We start from the raw sequence: 7074 nt of genomic DNA, 5'->3' as shown, positions 1-7074 counted from the left end.
GCAGTCAATTTTTCCCCAATTACTTGTATGAAACAGCATATGAAACAACAGTGTGTTGTTGTAGTTACCTACTTAGGCAATGATCAAAAGATTGCAGGTACTAATCCCAAGTGTTATTCTACTGTTGTAAACGCAGGCAAAGTCTTTGCAGTTACTTCAGTAAATCAAAACACATCATAGCGATATGAACAGATGATATGTAAAAATGAAAGCTCTGTACTACAAACCATACTAAATAGATCCCCTCTAATAATGTAAATAACAGCATAGTAAATCTATGGCAACTAAACATGTAGTTCATATTCAATGTGATACATAGAGTGTGATCCAAAATGTTTGGGACAAATAATTTTTTTCTCAATTTGGTTTTGTACTCCACAATTTTAGATTTGTAGTCAAACCATTGTGTCATGTATGGTGTCTCATATCCTTTGCATGCAATACCTGCTTGAAGTCTGTGACCCACAGAAATCACCAGGTGCTGAGTATCTTCTCTGGTGATGCTCTGCCAGGCCTGTACTGCAGCCATATAAAGCTCCTGTTTGTTTCTGAGGCTAGTTGCAAACTCATGTTGGATTCAGGTCCAGGGAATGATTTGGCCTGTCCAGAATTTTCCAGTTTTTGACATTGAAAAAATCCTTTATTGCTTTAGCAATATGTTTGGAATCATTGTCTTGATATAGGATGAAATGACGTGCAATGAGTTTGGAAGCATTTTCTTTGAATTTGACCAAATAACTTGGGTCAGTACACATCAGAATTAATTCTTATGCTGCTGTCAGCTGTTCCATCATCAGTGAAGTGAGGCAGTACCTGTGGCAGCCATATATGCTCAAACGATAACACTCTCGCCACCATGTTTCACAGATGTTCTTTCCAAATATAGCTGTCACTGAAGGCATATCCCATCCAAGGAGCGAACATTGCATGGTATGATTGTGAGCGTTTAGAGGCTCTGCTATCCTTTCATCTCTGAGAGTGTTGGAAAAGCAACTACATCTGATATTCTAAGTCAAACTATTTGATTTATTCTTCACTTTGTTTGAAGCAGATATATATATATATATATATATATATATATATATATATATCCCCCTCCTCCCTTCCCAATAACACTGCTCTTGGTTGGTAATCCCCAAATTAAACAAACTGGTTCAAAGGTCAATCACACTGAGTCAGTTGAGCTGCTATGGATCTGCTAAACCCCAGTCTCTGAGCAGAACTAATCTCTCAGGCTCTTGAGGAGAATGGGATGGCTGGGCAGAGGATGGCATTCCGCACTTTATCTGCTCAGTGTTATTAATTACACAGTCCGAGAGACTTAGGCCCGCAAATCTGAGTATTAGCAGGAGCCTCCTCAACCCCACTAAAACAATCTTTACATATTCCCACCTGTGCCTAGCATTAAATACCTGCCACAATTCAGAATTATGATGTCCTTTTGTGAGGATAACAAAATCATGAGGGAAATTATAGCCCGGATTGGCTGTAATAATTGCAGCTAAGCTGTTTTTGTTCCATGCGGCCAGGCCAACTGAAGAAATCCAAGCTTGGCAGCTTGTTAAAAAAAATTCAGATCTGCACACAAAGGGAGAATCATTGACAGGAAGGCTTGGAGAACTTGTCATGTGGCAGAAATGTTTACAGAGGTAGAAATGTGAGAGCAGGGGGTCAGTTCAATACGGTATTGCTTTTCTCCCAAAGAGATAGTGGTAAATTACTCCACATAGTTGACCAAATGGCTTATATTCATTTTTGAGTCAAAGCATCACTATGGCTACATGCTTCAAGCTAAATTAAAACTTGTCCTAGAAAAATTGATATGTTTTTACTCTGATTGTATTATGAGTGTGGTTTTAAAACCCCCTTGGGATTTTATTGTAACAAGCTGTGAGAGTTGAATTCTGTTCTTGGTAATGTGACAGTTGGCTAGATAGCTAGTTTGACAGCTAGGCAGCCATGATTGAAGTTGCAGCAAAGGCAAGTCAAGTATGGTTGTGTCAAGTACTTTGCATGCTTATTTATGTCACAAAGGAAATATGAAAATTTGTATGTACAGTACAATTGCATTTAGTCTAGGCTCTAAAATGAAATCATCACACTAGCATCCATTGCTTGCATGTCATTACACACACCCGTTAGTAATCAGACAATCTGTTAGTAGTTTTACTGAAATCAAGTTTTGACATGCATAGGTAGATGAAATTACCTGCGAATCTAATTCATTCGTATTTTGTTTTGTGCAAAAAACAAAACAAACCAAACAAAACAAAAAGGTGACCATGCATACAAAATGTGATCCAATTTAATACACACACTGAAAAACAATAAGTAAAAAAGAAACCGATTTTTCATTTTCTAACTAAGTAAATGTTTCCTGGTAATCAAATCAAATAATTTAAATAACAACTGAATGTGTTATCTTTATTTCTTAATCTTTGTGCTACTACCTCCTTGGAGGCTACGTTTCTCCAGATATCATTTAGCTAGCCTAATGTTAATGGTGCTCAGTAGTCAAGGTTGGCTGGTGCCTCTTTCATTTTCCTATCATTGAGTCAAAATCCCATATTTGAAACTCTTTACCAGATATGAATCTGGTAACAATCTATAGCTGATGTTAAAACGTATATATAGATTAGATATATATATAATTACCATTAATGTTAGCTAGCTCATTTCTCATCCAACGATCTTTAATCTCATGAAGATGTCGACACCAGGGACTCCAGCATGCAGTCCAGGGTTATATTACTGGTATAACCAATAATAAGGAAAAAATTAGCACATAATGTTATCGTTTCAGCGTAAATGACAAAAGCCTCATCGTTCGTCAGTGGAATTGAGCAGCACTGTCATAATGGGGCAGAACTGTCCATGCATTGCTGGATAGACGAACCAGCTTACAATTTAATTGAATGTAATTTTTATATCTATTCTTTAACTAATCTAAGTGACATGGAAATTGATTGGTAAAATTGCTAATCTTTGCTCCCTATGCACTCCATTTAACCATTTCTTTTTTTATTTTTGATATACAGATAGGCTACAACTAGTCATTTTAGTTACAATCCTCATAGAAAATACTGATTTTGAATGATAAAACTTGACGTACTCTGTAGTGGTTACCATTAATTACCATGCACAGGAGTGCTCTAACTGGTGATTCAGCTAGCCGCAGGACGGCTCGGAACAAGTATCCAGAAATAGCGAGTGTAGAGTAAAATGGGAAGAAAGCACAAACGAGCTGCTGATTATACAATGAAAAGCAGTATGTTTTCAATGTTTGAAAAATAAAATCTAATTTTCACCCTGATCCAGGCGTTGTTATTTTTATGATCCAATTTTGACCCGGATTTTCCTATTAGGGTAGTTTTTCCAACCGATCTTCACCCGCTTTATAAACATTCAAAATAAACACTGATAAATTCCCGGAGTTTTCATTTTTATTTTAAAAAAAAATAAAAACCGTAAACAATGAATCAGTGTTCAGTCAAATTTGTGTGGATTGGGGGAGACCGTGTGGCACAGTCCATTTCTATTAGAAGTCCATGGGGTGGCCAACCTTGAACCCACATACAAACCACCCAGTACAGGTGAGGGTCTGATTACCCGCCATGACACGTTCTGTGCTGCAGTCCCCCTGCAGTCTGTGGCCGTCCCTGCTTCCCTCCATCTCAATAAGATCATACTGATTAAAAAACAACTAATGAACAACAGTGTCTTCCCCTTGTAAAGTCTCTTGAAGTGTAACATAAACTTATTTGCATCTCACTAATTATCAGAGCATAGCTGCTAATTAACATTTCCTTATTAGACAGCAAATTCTAATTAACAAGGTAAATCTTTCCAGGAATTAAGTTCCCAAAACCTACGCCATACTTTATATTAAATGGATGGTGACAGGTTTTGTATGCATTTCTGAATATTCATGCACATATGCCATGCAAGGTCTAAATATAATACTGACCTAAAAGCATTATGTTGAAACTTTTATGGCACTGACATTGGCATTATTACCTACAAATGATAAATTAATGAAAACTGTAATTATACATTTTTTCCAGCATGGAAATTTCTATTAAGCATCAAGGTTAACAATCAGTACAGCTGCATTTTCAACACTGTCAATGCACAACTATGTTTGTGCAAAAACTTTTATGTTTATTTATCCAGCAAGGAGGTACTTGAATTTCATTGATTTGGCCATATAAATAAACACATACATCTGTGATGTAATGAAATTGTAAACCTATAGTGCTTAAGAAAGTAATTATTCCATTGCTACTGGCCAAGCTCTAGGCCCACTGTATGTTTTAATATGCAACCCACTTCTTGTGTACAAGATGTTTCCATTAACCAACTATTAATTTTGTGCAAACGACTAATTCTAAAGATTTAATAGTGTGTAGCACCATTGTGTTAATAACTCAAACTCTGTAGTGATATAATGGCCTTGAATGTTCATTCAGAATAAGCATGTCACCAAAGGTCAAAAGACAACATTGTAAGACTTTTAATCTTTATTTCAGAGCATAGTGGCTAGTCATACTGCATACATTAGTCAAAAATGCCAAAGATAGAACATCATTTTGCCATTTATGGGGGTAATGTCAGTGTTAGCATATTTTTAGTACCCAGGAAGCTCTCAATGTCAAGAATTTAACTGTATAACTGTCATAAACAATTTATTTTAAGCAGTACAAAATTTACAATGTATAGGCTCTTTATTATCTACTGAATTTAATCAATCATGAAAATCAGGGGTAAATAAATAAACTAGTAATAAATAGAACACTGACTTGTTCTTTGTAGAAATAAAAAATAGTTAAAAAAAACAACTATATTTGAACATGCACCGAAGAGAAACAAGGAAGGACAAGAGGCCTGTGCTATGAGCTATGATCCCTTTGTTTCAATTTTGTTTCAAGATATTTTGGGAAAAAGCAAAGTTCCCCCTGCAGTGCTGGGGGAGGTTTGCTGGAATACTACCATCTTGGATCCATACCCAATTTGTTGAACAACTTTTGGCAGGCAATCTTTGTCAACACGGCCTGTTCAGTTCCAGTTTGCTTTTGACTTACATGCAAACAGTGTCTTTGGGTTCCAAGCTTATTGCTGTTTACTTCTTTCATTCCAGAAAATAATTGTTTCGATTTTTTTACAGTTCCCAAAATATTTGAAGGGATACAGTACGAATACCTACACAGAATATTGGACCAGCTGCAATATGAATTCATGCCTGTGCCTTCACCAGACCACTGACAAATATAATATCTGAATGTTATATCTAAATCACCTCCCTTGCACATTGGGTGCGTCCATGCACACATGCCTCTTTCCCTTAGCAAAATATATGATTCTCCAGTCTTCAGCCATTTCTTTACTCCTTGCGCTCTTTGCAATTAATATTAGAGCATGTCTCGTATGAATTTGCACTAATACTGTATGTCATCTTGAATGCGCCACTTTCGTGCGATAATATAATTATTAAAACCCTGTTGCATGCAATGATGCTTTCAGTTGTTTTGCATTCACATTTGGATGTAACTACATCCACTACTCTGTGTTATAATTTGCTATGGACAAGATTGTGCGATAAATTAAAACATTTAAATATAAGTCTATCGTTATATTCACAAAAGCATGATAATCAAATCCCAAATGTAAGGTAGGATACCCAATATAACTGAATCTCCTAAATATGATGATGAATTATAAAATTGTTTCTGAACCACTCCTTTACCGCCTAAAAAGCAGATGAGACAGGCTATTGACATCCTTGATTTGTTTGGCAGGTCTGTCGATAGGTGTGCACATGATTCGGGCCAGTACAGCTCAGAGCTGTGTGTGAATCGGCTGCAGCTACAGATCAGTGCTTGGTTATGTCCCTAATAGTACGACCACGCACAATTGGCACTGTGGTAATTATCATGCTTTCTGGACTGCTGTTCATGGATTGTCAATAAACATGGCAATAAAAAAGAAAGCCTCGTGGTGCTGGCATGGAATTCTATGCTGTCTGCCCCCGCCCTGTTCTTCAAATGAAAAACACTTGTTCTATTTATGAGTCTGTTTTATTTTCAAAATGGATTCAGAAGGTCTTCGCTCTCAACATAGCATCCCATCAATATAAGAAAACATCAATGGGTGTGTGGGTAACTAATGGAAAACCCCTTTCCGTGTTTGCTTTTATTTTCAGCCATAATGCCCTCAGCTGCTTTCCTGTGCACGCTGCTCTTTATTAATGTATAAGTGACAGGTGAAGTTACACTATAATGTGGCTAATATGCTAAGGCCTTTTCTGTCTCCATGTGCTGCCAGATGACAGATTAAAGAAATTAAAATAGCTCACCCAATCAGACGTGACAGGAACCCTGCTGGAGGTACATATGAGAGGGTAATGTGGCAATGTGTGAGTCGTCTGATTAGCACATCCTACCTATGGTGGAGTAATCTGCCATCACGTCAGGCTCCAACGTCCAGGCACTGTCACCTATAATCTCCATCTTTGTCAATGATTTCTTTTCCCTCATTCAACTTTAAGACATATGCAATTAGAAAAAGAGCACAGGGACACGTGTTAGGAAAGATCCGGCCCTTCTGTCCCTGCAATGAAAGAAAATAAGGTTTATTCAGAATCCATTCTGTGTTATTGAACTCATAAAGTAGCTGGTCAATAATAAGCCATTTGTATTACTACAGACTCAACTTCCAATGTTCAATTCTGCAGAAGACCCCAACTGCAGAGTAAAGCACAGCATGAATATTTCAACAGGGCACAAAGACCTTAAAAGATCAGTCCCTACAAGATTATGGCACACTTTGAATAACTCTGGCTCCCTGACACTTTCTCATCTGCATTTCATACAATTTTAATAAACTGATGCGGAGCCTCTGTATTATTTTAAGGCTTTTCTGCAAGTAAGTCAAGCCACCTGGCAAGGTAACAAGCTATCATCCCTCAGTGCTACAGTGAAGAAAATCAATTTCATTACACGCTGGTATCCGGTGACTTCTTTTGTATTTAGCAACTTCAGTGAATGAGTTTGTGTCATGATAATCTGCTTCATCTGC

Source organism: Anguilla anguilla, chromosome 4 (assembly GCF_013347855.1).
Source record: "Anguilla anguilla isolate fAngAng1 chromosome 4, fAngAng1.pri, whole genome shotgun sequence".
NCBI lineage: Eukaryota > Metazoa > Chordata > Actinopteri > Anguilliformes > Anguillidae > Anguilla > Anguilla anguilla.
The sequence above is the reverse complement of the archived record's forward strand: the minus strand, read 5'-3'. Positions refer to the sequence as shown.